Source organism: Pipistrellus hanaki, assembly GCF_964339955.1.
Source record: "Pipistrellus hanaki genome assembly, chromosome: 3".
NCBI lineage: Eukaryota > Metazoa > Chordata > Mammalia > Chiroptera > Vespertilionidae > Pipistrellus > Pipistrellus hanaki.
This window is the reverse complement of record NC_140505.1, coordinates 167425254-167438101: the sequence shown is the minus strand read 5'-3', so window position 1 is coordinate 167438101 and position 12848 is coordinate 167425254. Positions and strand designations below refer to the sequence as shown.

The 12848-nt window shown below is 43.4% G+C and overlaps 1 protein-coding gene across 3 annotated transcripts in view; it reads left to right on the top strand.

The window, feature by feature from the left end:
* The window catches only part of ETV6 (ETS variant transcription factor 6), a 223976-nt gene that overhangs the window by 106730 nt on the left and 104398 nt on the right, over window positions 1–12848 (top strand). The gene's annotated exons all lie outside the window — the stretch shown is intronic.

Here is a 12848-nt window from a genome sequence, read left to right as displayed (position 1 = left end):
ACCTTCCCTCCCAACAGAAGCCCAACTGTTCCCTAGACTGTTCTCTTTGAAAACATGACAAACAATGTTGGGCCCCCCTCTGAGATCTGGCTATGGTTGGAACCTCATAAATTTTAGAAAAATAGAATAACTCATTAAAATAAAATTATAAATCCCCTGCACAGAAAAGATCTACCACAGACCCAAACCTCAGAGTTAATGTATTCAGATTTCAGTGAGCTATATGATTCTCACTAGTCCTTTAACTGTTGCTTTGTTTTCTGGCCAATAATATCCCTCACAGAGTCCGGGCACATGAATAATGTAATAAGATCAGATCCTATCACTCTGCCCTTCTAGTGCAATCTAATTGCAGTAGGGGGGGTGGGGGGGAGCGGGGAATCCCAGGGCCATCTTAGTTCCTCATCTGTCTGTGTCTCTCTTTCTCCCTCTCTTGCTCGATGGTTTGAAGTTCAATGCCACTCCCTCTTTTTGTGTTTTAGGTCTCTATGTTGTTTCTTTCTCACAACTCTTTGTTTAAATGAAGTGATTTGAAATGGAAAATTAAAAACTCATCTGAGTCTAGCAGTTTCCTGCTAATGCTTGTCTGCTAAGAAGCTTCATAAAATACTCCATGTTATTATTCATTTCAGCACAGCTGCTTGGGGCTCTCACCACTTAATCACTCACAACATGTCTGAGAGATTAATCTTTATAAGATTGTGGTTGGAAATATTTTATTCCCCTTCCATATTTTACTTAAAATCATCACTGGGGAAGTTTGTTTTGAAAAAAATCTACCACTCTTGATACAAGGTAATTTGGTAATATATGTGCTTTAGGAACCTATAATTGACTTTTTTTATTTTTTGCATCCCCTTCATTTCAGATAGTGTAGTCTTTCTATCAGAAATCTCAATTGTGTGGAGGGGGTTGAGGGAGGACAAGAATTAGTGCCTTGTGCTGAAGTGCCATGTGATGGCTATGGGGTACCTGTGTGTGTGTGTGTGTGTGTGTGTGTGTGTGTATCCACATGCATGTGATATAGGGGAGTCTACAGATATGCCTCTTTTTTAAAATTGATTTTAGAGCGAGAGAAACATCAATTTGCTGTTCCACTTATTTATGCATTCGTTGGTTGCTTCTTTTTTTTAAATAGTAATAATGACCATGACTTTTAAAATATATATATTTTTATTGATTTCATAGAAGAAGGAAGAGGGAGAGACAGACAGAACTGTCAATGATGAGAGAGAATCATTGATTGGCTGCCTCCTGCACCACCCTCCTCCCCTCACTCCCCCCATTGGGCATCGAGGCCGCAACCCAGACATGTGCCCTGATTGAAAATTGAACTGTGACCTCCTGACTCATGGGTCAAGACTCAACCGCTGAGCCATGGCAGCTCTGGTTGCTTCTTGTATGCTCCCTGACCAGAGATCTAACCCACAGCCTTGTATCGGATGATGCTCTGAGCTACCCAGCCAGGGCCCAGGTATGCCTATAACTTGATGAAAATTGCAGATACGAATTCCTTCTCGGAGAGTCAAAACTCTTGATGTAACACAGGATGTGAGGAGGGCGAGGGCACAGGAGAATGAAGAGGGGGGAAGAGGTGGGCCAGGGTCGGGCTCGGTGGGTCCCCACCCACTGGGTGAGAGCCCAACTGTTTATCCCGACATCCCAGCAGCCCCAGAAAACCAGGGGTGCTTTCAGGACTCAGCTGCCAACGTTTCTTGAAACAGCTCCGCTCAAAGGCATATGCTGGGCTCACTTCTGAGGGAAATTTCCTTTTTGGGGAAGTTGAAGCAAAGGAATTTCCTGTGTGGGCAGACAGAGCTTCCTGACTTGAAGGCTTCTTGGAAGGGAAACAGTTTCATAATGAAATGACAAATTAAAGACATACCAGCCGGGTTTACTTCAAAACAGCTATTGAGAGTGCAGGCAAAGCCCTATTATACTCCCTCACAGAACAAAAATAAATCCCATCCTGACAGGTTTCTGTATGCTGGGCTATATCCTCTCCCCCCCTCCCCCTCCCTCCCTTCCTCCCACCCCCACCATTAGCTGCCACCATCTCTATCTCTAACAGCCCCCGGAGCAGCCAGCAAGGAGGCTGGGAGCGCTGCTCCTGCCGCCTTTCTTTGTGGCTTCACCCATCCCTGACCTGCACAGAGGCCTGACAGGTTTGGTTACAGCCCCACGCTGCCAAGGCTCAGAAATGACCTCTTTCCTTCCTCCTTCCACACAAAGCAATGATTGAAGATGTCTTCGGCAATGGGGTAAAAAAAAAAAATGCAGCCATTTCCTCAGGCTGGCCTTTCAGATCTCGCAGGCAGTTAAATGCAAGTGCTATTCCATGCTGAGAGCTGAGTCTGAAGTCCCTGCGTTGTTGCTGAGAGAAATAAGGTCCGCGCTGGGCAGAGGGTGCACTTATACCTGAACGTGTTCTCTAAGGCTCAGCAGCCGGCTTTTGAAACAACTGACATGAAGTTGCCTTGTGAACTAAATGTACTTTTTCATGGAACAGACTAGGAGAAGGAATGACGGCAGTAGCATTTGGGGTCCGTTATTAATTAGGCGAGGCTAACGAAGCACAAAGGGCCCAGGCTTTAGCATGGATGTTTAAGTTCATGTGCCAGCTCTGGCAACATGCAGCGAGCCATGTAACCTCAGACACGTCTTTCAATGTCTCGGCCTTTTTCTCTCTAAAATGGGCATAGCAATACCTTTTTCACATTGTTAAGAGGATATCAGATTATGGTTTCTAAAACACTTTGTAAACTCCTGAAACCTTCACCAAATAGCCCCTGCTCATTAGCCAATATTGGTGTCTTTTGGGATTGAAATAACAATGAGACTGAACATTAGGATTGTAGAATTTGTAGATTAATTTAGCACGTAGTTACTAGAGGTTTTCTACGTGTGCAATACATTTGGGCTATGTGGAGAGAAGTAAAGTGTGACATTTGGAGCGGCCACATGGTAGACAGAAAGAATCTTGGACTTGGAGTCAGGAGGCCATGGTTCAATCCCAGCTGTCACTCAGTAGCTCTGTGGCTGGGGGTGAACTCTTTAACCTTTATGAATCTCATCTGCCCATCTGTAAAATTGGGGGCATCAAACTCTGTGACTTTACTAAGGTCTTTCGAACTCTGGTATTGTATCATCAATTAAAAGGTTGCCTTTTACAGTTGTTTATAGGACTGATCATAGGAAGAAGTCTTTACTGTAAAATGGCCTGTCTGATGAAGAAACTTATATAAAAAAGCTAGGTATTTCCTGATGTAAACAGGAAAAATTGGTGCTTGCCAGCTGTGTCAGCTATCGCAATTTGGTTCGGGGTATTTCTGAGTGAATGCTGACTTGAAAAAACACACACACTAGGATCATGGGTTGAACATGGCAGTTTCCTCAAGATAGCTTGTCTTGGGGGCTTTGTTTTACCTTCTCCTGGCTGCCCTAGGGGACCCTCAGTTTCCAAACGGTTGTTCATGGAAGCCATTCCCATTTGGAGGTCCTTGTTTAAGTAGCCACCCAAGATAGAGGCCACAGTGTTGACTGGTCCCGCCAGTTTAGCTAGGAACGGAAAGATGAATTAGGTAGAAACTCAGCCTAAGAAAGCAAACCTCAGTTAATATCATATTCACAAAACCATTATTTACTGAGCATCTAAATATCTAAAACTTACAAGGATGTGTTTTATATCTCCCTAGACTCCATTTTTTTCTTGATCCTATGTTTGCTTGTATTAACTTTTCTCTGTACAAGTAAGCTTTTCGTGTGTGCCCTATTAAGTGCAAAGTTTTTATCCCCAAAGTTTTTATGTGCTGATATGGAATTTTAGGACTGCCATGTTATTCTTCCCTTATTATTCAGTTGGTATGAGTAAAAGACAGTTACTCGTTTTGCCTCAAAATAGTCTTCTCAGCACCCATTTTTGATTTGAGAAAACTGAGGTACTGGACAAACTGGAGAAGATGTATAAAATCATAATTGTAAAATGCTGACATCCCAAGCACTGAGGAAAATCGGCTGACATTTGTTGGGTGTGTACTATGTGTTACAGGTCTGGGAGTGAGTGATAGTATCTTTGCTGTACAGGTATAGAAACCAGGGCTCTGAAATGTTCAGTAACTTGCTTAAGACCACAGAACTGGTTGGTGGTAGAACCAGAACTGATACCCAGGTCTATCTGCTCTGCAGTCTGTGTTCTTTATCTCTTCAGTGCATCCCATCTCTGTTGTTGATTGTAATTAAATGAGCCTCAATGCTTAGAAGGGAAGCAAATCCATACCAGGTCCCTGAGAAGAAACAAAACGAACCTCCCAGTTGGGATACTCTTGTAATGGCAGCAAAGCCTGCAGCCTTCCATTGTGGGAAATACTGTATCTGGGCAATAAACTGAGCAAATATTGCCCAGCCCCTTTCTCTAGAAAAGCCCACTCTGGTTCATTCCAGGGCCAACTTGGCCTAGAACCCCACTGGCCAGCTCTGCCACATCTCACAGATTAGGACAGAAATCTGCTGGCCATGGTTCAGATAGGTAAGGAAAGTGACCGCCCCCAGATCGCATTCTTTCCCATGTGAAATTCCTTGGAAATATCATTTGTGGCTGCTTGGGTTTGTTCTGAAGACAATTCAAATCTTGTTCTATTCAACCGTTATGCTCAAAGCTAGGAATGCAAAGACGATTCAGGTAGGAACTCAGTCTAAGAAAGCAAAAACTCAGTTAATGTCATATTCACAAAACCGTTACTTACTGGGCATCTAAATATCTAAAACTTACGAGGACATGTTTTCTGTCTCCATAGAAAGTACATTTTTTCTTGATTCTGTGTTTGCTTGTATTAACTTTTCTCTGTACAAGTAATCTTTCCGTGTATGCCCTATTAAGTCCAGAGTTTTTATCTCCAGCTTCTTTGACTACAGTGTAAATAGCTCTGGAAGAAATTTCTCCTTCTCATTCCCAATATCAACCTTATTTTCTTCTCCAAAGAATATAGACTTTCAAAACTACTTTTCAATAAAGGCCAAGATTTTTTTTTTTTTTTAGTTCACTTATATTTAAAACACAGTAGCATCCAAGAGGAAATCTGAGGAAAAAAATACAGTTTTGATTGGATATAATTATAAAAGACTCACAGTACTAAGTTATTCTTTGGCATATGTAGCAAAACACTGTGGAGGTGTCATTTTGAGTTCATAGTAAAGGGAGAAATGGTGCCATTTCTCCTGTAGAAAAATGTAATTTCTCATTTTAATATTTCACTGGCCTCTAGAGCAACCAGTGGGATCTTTTTCAAAAATTCTTTTTCTTTGTTATTTCAGATTCCCTATCTAGGCTTACAGTACAAAAGAGGAAAGTAACCAATGAAATGCTGCAGCCAAAGCTAAACTTTAATCTGCTCTTTTGCTCCTCGGTGAGGAAGTGAGGGATGTGGAAGAGGTGGACTGACTGATGTCATTATTATTTATTTTGGTTGGGAGGGAGAAGGTGGAGGAGGGTTAGCAATCAGAGCTGGTGTGCACTCACCTGTTCCTTAATCCTGTGTTTCCCTGGGTATTTTTCTTACCTGACACTCAGCATTGCCAGGGAAGAACATGTTAGAAGGAAGCGATTAACAGAGAAGTTCCAGGAGCTGAAGAGGTGCCAAAGGGAGCAAGATGACTGATAGGTGGATAAAATTCAATATTCTTCCTGTTCCATCTTAAACAAAAGAAAGTTGCTACTTATTAAATTTGCATTATATCTCCTTTTCAGTATCCCTGCTCTTCAAACACAGGCGAATAAACCAACAACAACTCACTGGGCCGTGAAGTAGATTGCCAGGCCTTGGATGTTGGGAGTGGACGGTATCTTCCCACATGCTAACATTTCACTGTGCTGCTGCCAAGACCCCACGGGGCAGAGGCAGCAGCCCAGGTTTAACTCAGGGTGTGCAGAGAACGGAAGCTCCACCCCCTTGGTTCACCTCATGCTGTTGGATGCCAGAGTTGCCTCTGCTCATCTTAAAAGCCATCAGAGACCTTGATGTCGATGTGGTCAAGGCCCATCTTGAAGTCTGAGGCTTCGGAACATACACATGCAGTTCCAGCCTCCTTTCCATGGCTCCTGGGAATTCCTAACAGAGAGGGTCATATCTAGCCACTGTCAACCTGAGGGGGGGACCCCCCCTCCCCAGGCCTGTTGCCCCTCCCACCTTCTAAAAACCCTAGGATTTAGGGGAAATTACAATAGACCTTCTTCTAGACAGGTATCAAGTTCTCATGCACAAATGTAGCTTTGTTGACTTTAGAGAAAGAAAGCCTTTCAACTTCTGTGAACAAGGAATGAGGAATGGCTATGTTACACCCCCCCACCCACTCCCCACCATGATCCAGTGAACTAGCCTAAAACTCAGAGTTAGTCTGGCATGTTTTAACTGATGACCAATATCATATCTATTTGTTTCCCCCATTAGAGACAGATTGTGACAGAATGCTATCGAGCTGCCACATATAGGAAGTCCAATTTTGAAAATGTAGTGGACTTTATGGGGACTAACAGTGAGTAATGCTTTCACATTGCATAACTCACAGTAATGAGCTAGAAGCTGTGTAAATAGCGCATTGCTGACTATTGATAAGTGTTAGGTAGTAAGTCCAATGGCGACCCCATTCCGATTTTACTTTTGGTTCTCTGTCAAGTAATGTAACAGCCAAGTCCATAACTCTAACCTAAGGTCAATCCTTCTGTGTGCATTTTATTGCTTTAGAATCTTGAGATCTGCGTTCCCTACCTCTCATTGCCTGTCAAGGATTCATATTTGTAATGGCATTTCAGAGTTAATCTGCAGATACTTTAGAGCTAAATCCTAGCATAGGCAACTTTAAACTGGAGTGAGTTGAAGGTAGAGCCATCCTTCTTAGAGCCATCCTTCTAAGAGTCAGGATGAGATACTGTGTGTCTGGACCCGTGGCAGGTTTGTATGTTACCAGAGTGATCTCCATGGTAACAGATCAACATGGGCAGTGATAGCCCTGCACTCAGAGCTTTAGGTTCCCATGAGAAAATGGGTTTTCATAGCAAACAGAGGGGAAGAAGTCAAGGACCGTGGATGCAGGCTGCCTGTGCTTGTAGAGTTCTCGTTGTGAAATCATTCGTATAGCCCATGACATGTCCTATTTATGCACTTGGGGTTCCTCCGAGTAAACCAAGATTCTTTAGAGAATCCTTGAATGTCAACTAAACTGACACAAGGATTAAAGAGTCTTTCCCAGCAAAGAACGAACTATTGCAGAGGGAAGGAGAATGAGGTTTGGAGTCAGGAAGTCATACCAAGCTTTGATACTTCCTTGCAGGTCCCTCCATAGTCTCAAATTCCCACTGGTTCCAGAAGTCAGCCATCCAATTATACAGAAAGCCCCTGATATTATACATCGGCAGTAAAAAGGTAGCTGATTAAATATAATCAGTGTGCCGACCTCGTCACCATCAAAGGCATTCGTTGTGTTGTGATCCTGAGTAGGAAAACGTTCAAACACCTGAAACAGAGAAGGTGGGATTGAGTGCTACGAAAGATTAATCTCTGAAATGTAACAACCAAAATCTGGAGGCTCGGCAGTCAACAGAGGAATCCATTTTCCTGGAGCCGTGGATACAAAAGTCTGTTAGTTTGAAGGAAGTATCAGCAGTCAAGAGAACATCTGTGAATTTGGGGGAACAGGTCATGTAACTTGGTAATTTCGTGAGCCTCTTCCCTGGGGAATTTTATAACCCTGATCAGAGGTGTCAGAGGAGAGAAGGTAGCTCGCCAGGTTAGGTCTGTGCTCAGGGCAGCGCTTGGGTACACTCTGAAGTGAGGTTCTTTGCCGCCCAGACCTCAGCGTGCCTGGGCGATGGGAGAATTGGGTGCTGGTTTCTGTTGTCTACATTTGCAGGGACCAGTTTCCCCCACAAAGGAAATGTCTTTTCTGAGGAATTTATTTCTCGGGCTGTGGGGGAATTAAACCCAGCGTGAGTCAAGGAAGTAACTGATTGCATATTTCCTGTAAAGGGCAACTGTGGACATGATATAGACTAAAGCAAGCCAGCTGCTCCTTTCCACCCCTGAGTCAGAATATTTCTTTACCACATCTTGCAAGATTAAAAAGAACAACCAGTAATGGCAGTTTAAACTTCTGTTGTGATTCTCTCTGGTTTATCTGTAGCCAACAAAAGTCTAAACTGTTTATTTTAGAATCATAATGTTGGAAGATCTTCAGATAGCCCACATCATAATGCCGCTTCTAAGACTGGTTTCGGGAAGGCCCATGATCAGGATTTAAGTGAAAAGTCTTGATTTTATCTTATTTCCCTTGTAACTTCTTTGTCTTAAGTGTACTTTGTTGACGTAAGAAGAATTTTTTTTTAGTTCAAGAACTGAAAGAGACATATACATAAATATACGTGTATATTTCTTTTTAAAATAAAAGATTTTTTTTTTTGCCCAAGAATCAGTTATTCTTGAGAATGTTTCCGTTGAAAGTGGAGTGGTTCTTGAAGTGATATCAGGATGGGCGAGGTGGAGAGTTAGTTAGAATTTGAGAGTGGATTTGTTGTTGTGCAATCCCAGTTCCAGGGTATTAGCATCATCTGAGTTCAAATGGAAATTTGCATTATTTTATTATTATCTACTAGTTTACATTTTTTATTCTGCTTGTTTTTTAAAAAAATATATATTTTATTGATATTTTACAGAGAGGAGGAAGGGAGAGAGATAGAGAGCTAGAAACGTCGATGAGAGAGAAACATCGACCAGCTGCCTCTTGCACACCCCCTACCAGGGATGTGCCCGCAACCAAGGTACAAAACCCTTGACTGGAATCGAATCTGGGACCTTTCAGTCTGCAGACTGACGCTCTACCACTGAGCCAGACCGGTTTCGGCTATTCTGCTTGTTTTGAAGAGATAATTGGTACTTATGAGCCCTTTTAAAGGAGAGTATACCTAGATTATCCAGAGAAGCTGATATTTGAGGTACTTTTTTTTTTTTAATGCTCAGGCCCATAGGGCTTTCAGAAATAGGTCCTAGTAGAAAAAGGAGGGCAATGGAAGAAAACAGAGCATGTATTGATAAGGAGAGCATATGTCATTCCCTTCAAGACACAAATAAACCGAAAAACAAACAAAAACAGACTCTCAGACTCTCCTTCCCTGGTCTGGGAGGGAAATCCCATCCATGTCAGGTTTCTCTGGCTTCAAGAGAGATGGACAGGCAGAGGCTGTCACACCAACGAGGACAGACCTGGAGCGGAAGCTGAGGACCCCTGAGGGGAGAGCAGGACACCACTGCAAGGCTCATGGAAGAAGAAGTTGGCAGATCTCAGAAAGGGGATGAAAAGGAGAAGTGTTTCATTTGTTTTGTTTTTGCTTTTAATGAAAGTTGGGGAGTAAAATGAGAAAGGAGCCTGAGCTAGGAAGGTGCTGGGCAGTTTCATGTATCCAGGGCGAGAGAGGTTCTTCCTAGCCCACAGACTGCCTGGCTCTCATTTGGACTTGAAGTGTGGCCCACCCTCCTAGGGAACTACATAGAGATCCTGCATTTTAACCCCCCAGAGAGTTTAGATGAGAACATAGCCTGCTTGTGCAGACAGAACTCAGAAAGTCAAGGGCTGGATTAGGACAGACTTCGGACTCCCCACCTTCCTATCATTCACGTGTCCTGCACACCTGCTTGTCCTGGGCCCTGTGTGGATATGAAATTGCAGGGTTAATCCACATTTTAGAATGTGTGTCCCAAAACTTTGTTGATATCTGAGCATGCCTCACCCTCCACCCCCTGATATGTAAATAAGTGGTTTTCAGATGTCCATTATCTCATAAAAGCCTACATAACTCAGCATCTGTCTGAAGTATAGTTCTGGTAGACTTGCTTCAACTAACCGCCTTTTCTATCAGAATATATCCGGCAAAATACAAGCCCAGATTCCACCGCAGGACACGAAGGAGCACTTTATAACCACCGCCCTGGCCCTTGAAAGAACTTGGAAGAAAATAAACAACTAGGAACTTGTTAACTAGCCCTTGAATGAGGGAGGGTATCTCTTTAGACAGCCCCAAGAAATTCTCAGTTATGCAACAGAGGAAAATGACCCTATGGGGACAGGCTCCATGGCATTACCGGAGGTCTAGTCAGGAGCTCCGGGTAGAAAAACAGGGTCTGTGCAGATCTGGGATGGCTAGATGCCTTCATTGTATGCCGTACCTCGAATTCTCTACCCGTATGTGGTCTCCATGTTGCATGAGGCCTTGCACCAGAGGGCAGTTGGTTTTCTCAAATCAAAACTATGGTTTGAGAGTTTGGCTGAGTATGATTGAGAGTAGAGGAAAATGTTGGGATCAGACACAGCAAAGCCAGTGTTCCCAGCACTGAGGGCTGTACCAGGGACGGTGGCTGCAAGAGCACTCTCCTTCACGCAGGTTCTAATCCTAGAAAGTGAGCAAAAGAGGAAAACGTAGCCGTTCATGACAAACATTTACCAAACTAATTTTGTGGCCAGACCTGTGATGAGGGCCAGTGTTATCCTATGAATAAAATATAGACACTGCTCTCTTTATTACTTATTAAAATGTCTTTATGTAAATTTGTGTTCACTTCTTCAGCAAATAGGAACTGAGCCCCTACCATGTGCCGGGTAGATGCTAGATTCTGTGGAAACCATGATGAATAAAAACAGACATTCTCCCTGTAAATTCATGGAAATTACAGTTTAGAGGAGAAGCACCCACCCCACCAGATGGATACAGAAGACACTGTCTATCTTTGGTTGAACATTAAGATGAAATAACTTGCCACAGAATAAATACCAGCATCTTCCAAGTGGCCAGATTATTATGATCTCTGAACGCATAATAATCTGGCTAATCAGTGTATATCTTATATAATAAAAGGCTAATTTGCAAATTGTCTCCTCGACCAGGAGTTCAACCAGCAGGCAGGCTGGCCAACTGCCCATGTCCCCTCCCCCTGGCCAGGCTGGCTGGACCCCACCCATGCACGAATTCATGCACTGGGCCTCAAATACACACACACACACACACACACACACACACACACCGAGTGGACAGATTATTATGCATTCAGAGATCATAATAATCTGGCCATTGGTGTATATTAGCAATAATAAAATACCTTTGTTAGGGGGTTGGGGATTAACTGGAAGATTTTTTTAAATGTTAGTTCTCAATTCAGATGGCCTCATGGGGAGATGGGCATACTTATTTGTACCTGACACAACTGGTCACTTCAAACTTTCAGCAGCTCACACAGGATCATTCATGTATAAGTGAAACAATGAAATCAAACAAACAAATGAAAAATAACCACCAGAAGTGGCCAGAGAACGAATACATATACAACTCAGTGAGCATAACCTTTATAGAAACACTTGGGCAATATAGGTAAAAAACTTAATACAGTTTTGCTTATTGGCTCAGTGATTCCTTTTCTAGAAACCCATTACTAGGAAACAATCTTAGATGCTGACAGATTCTTGCACATGGATGTGCCGAGGAGTCGGGAGCCAACAAGAGGAATTGGTTAAATCCATGAGGGCAAGTCTTTATGCTGGCATATTATTCAACAATTAAAAATCGTGATTTTTGAAATGCTCAGCTTATATCATTGAAAAGGCAGGATACACATCTCTTGTCCTCAAAATAACCCAATTTTTGTAATCCATAAAAATAGGCCAGAAGGAAATGCAGTAAAAAATAGTTATTGTGATTATCTCTAGATGAAAGGATTGTGGGTAGAAGTGTTTTTCTCTTTCGTTACTGTAGTTTTCTAGTTTTGTCTAGGATTATTTTTGTCCATAGGGGCCTATGAAATAGTGGTCACTTCAATCCACAGTTGGTTATCTGGCACCTAGATTTAGTGTGTTAAAATGCAAATCTGGGCACATGTTTTCCCTTGTCCCCTTCCCCCCCCCCAAAAAAAAAAAACCACCACCTCTCAGAACCTTCCCACTGAATGTAGGATAAATGCAGCCCACAGGGTCCTGCAGGCTCTGGGTCCCTCTCACCCTTGTAGCTTCTCTCCTCTTTGCACTCTGTCCTTCAGCCACTCAGGGCCTTTTTCGGATTCCTGTATAGGTCACATTCTCTCTCGTCTTCTGGCTGCAGCACTCATCGCTCTGCTGAGCCCTCTCCCGGGCCCACTACACACCCCTAACTTAACAAGATGCATTCAGTATAATTCCAATCCATTCTTTTAGGCCTCAGTGTAAGTCACTTATACTGGGATTCAGCAAGGACTCGCCAGCACCCCAATGTGCTTCCAACATATACTCAACTTCCCTTCTCAATACCTGGGTTCCCCATCTGTCCTCACCATGAACCACAAGCTCCATCAGGGCTGGGACTGCGCCATATCGACCACCACGTACCCCCCAGAACACAGCACAGGGTTCAGCTCGCTGTAGATGGTTCTGAGTATGAATGAACGAACAGGTGAATCTCATCCAAGAGTACTGGGACTCCTGTTCTCATGGCAAGCTACGGCCAACAACAGACAATGCACAGACATTGCATTAGAGCCCTACAGACCCGAATGTCGCAGAGTCTCAGCTTTCTTATCCCCTAGAGGGCTAACCAAGGCCTGCCGTGTACCGTTGTTGTGAGTTTACATGAGTTATTGCTTACCACATGCCTAGCAGAGTGTCTGCCGCATGGCAGGCACTCGGTGAATGATACTGTCATCCGGGGCTGCCCACACTGCCCAGCCACAAAGCCAGGCCTGGCTCACACCTGTTTTCAGCGTGACCTTATCTATTGTAAGTCACGCGAGGAGAGGTTCCCCCGGAAGAAATGTTTCTCCAGAAAATGAGACCAGGATGGGCAGCAT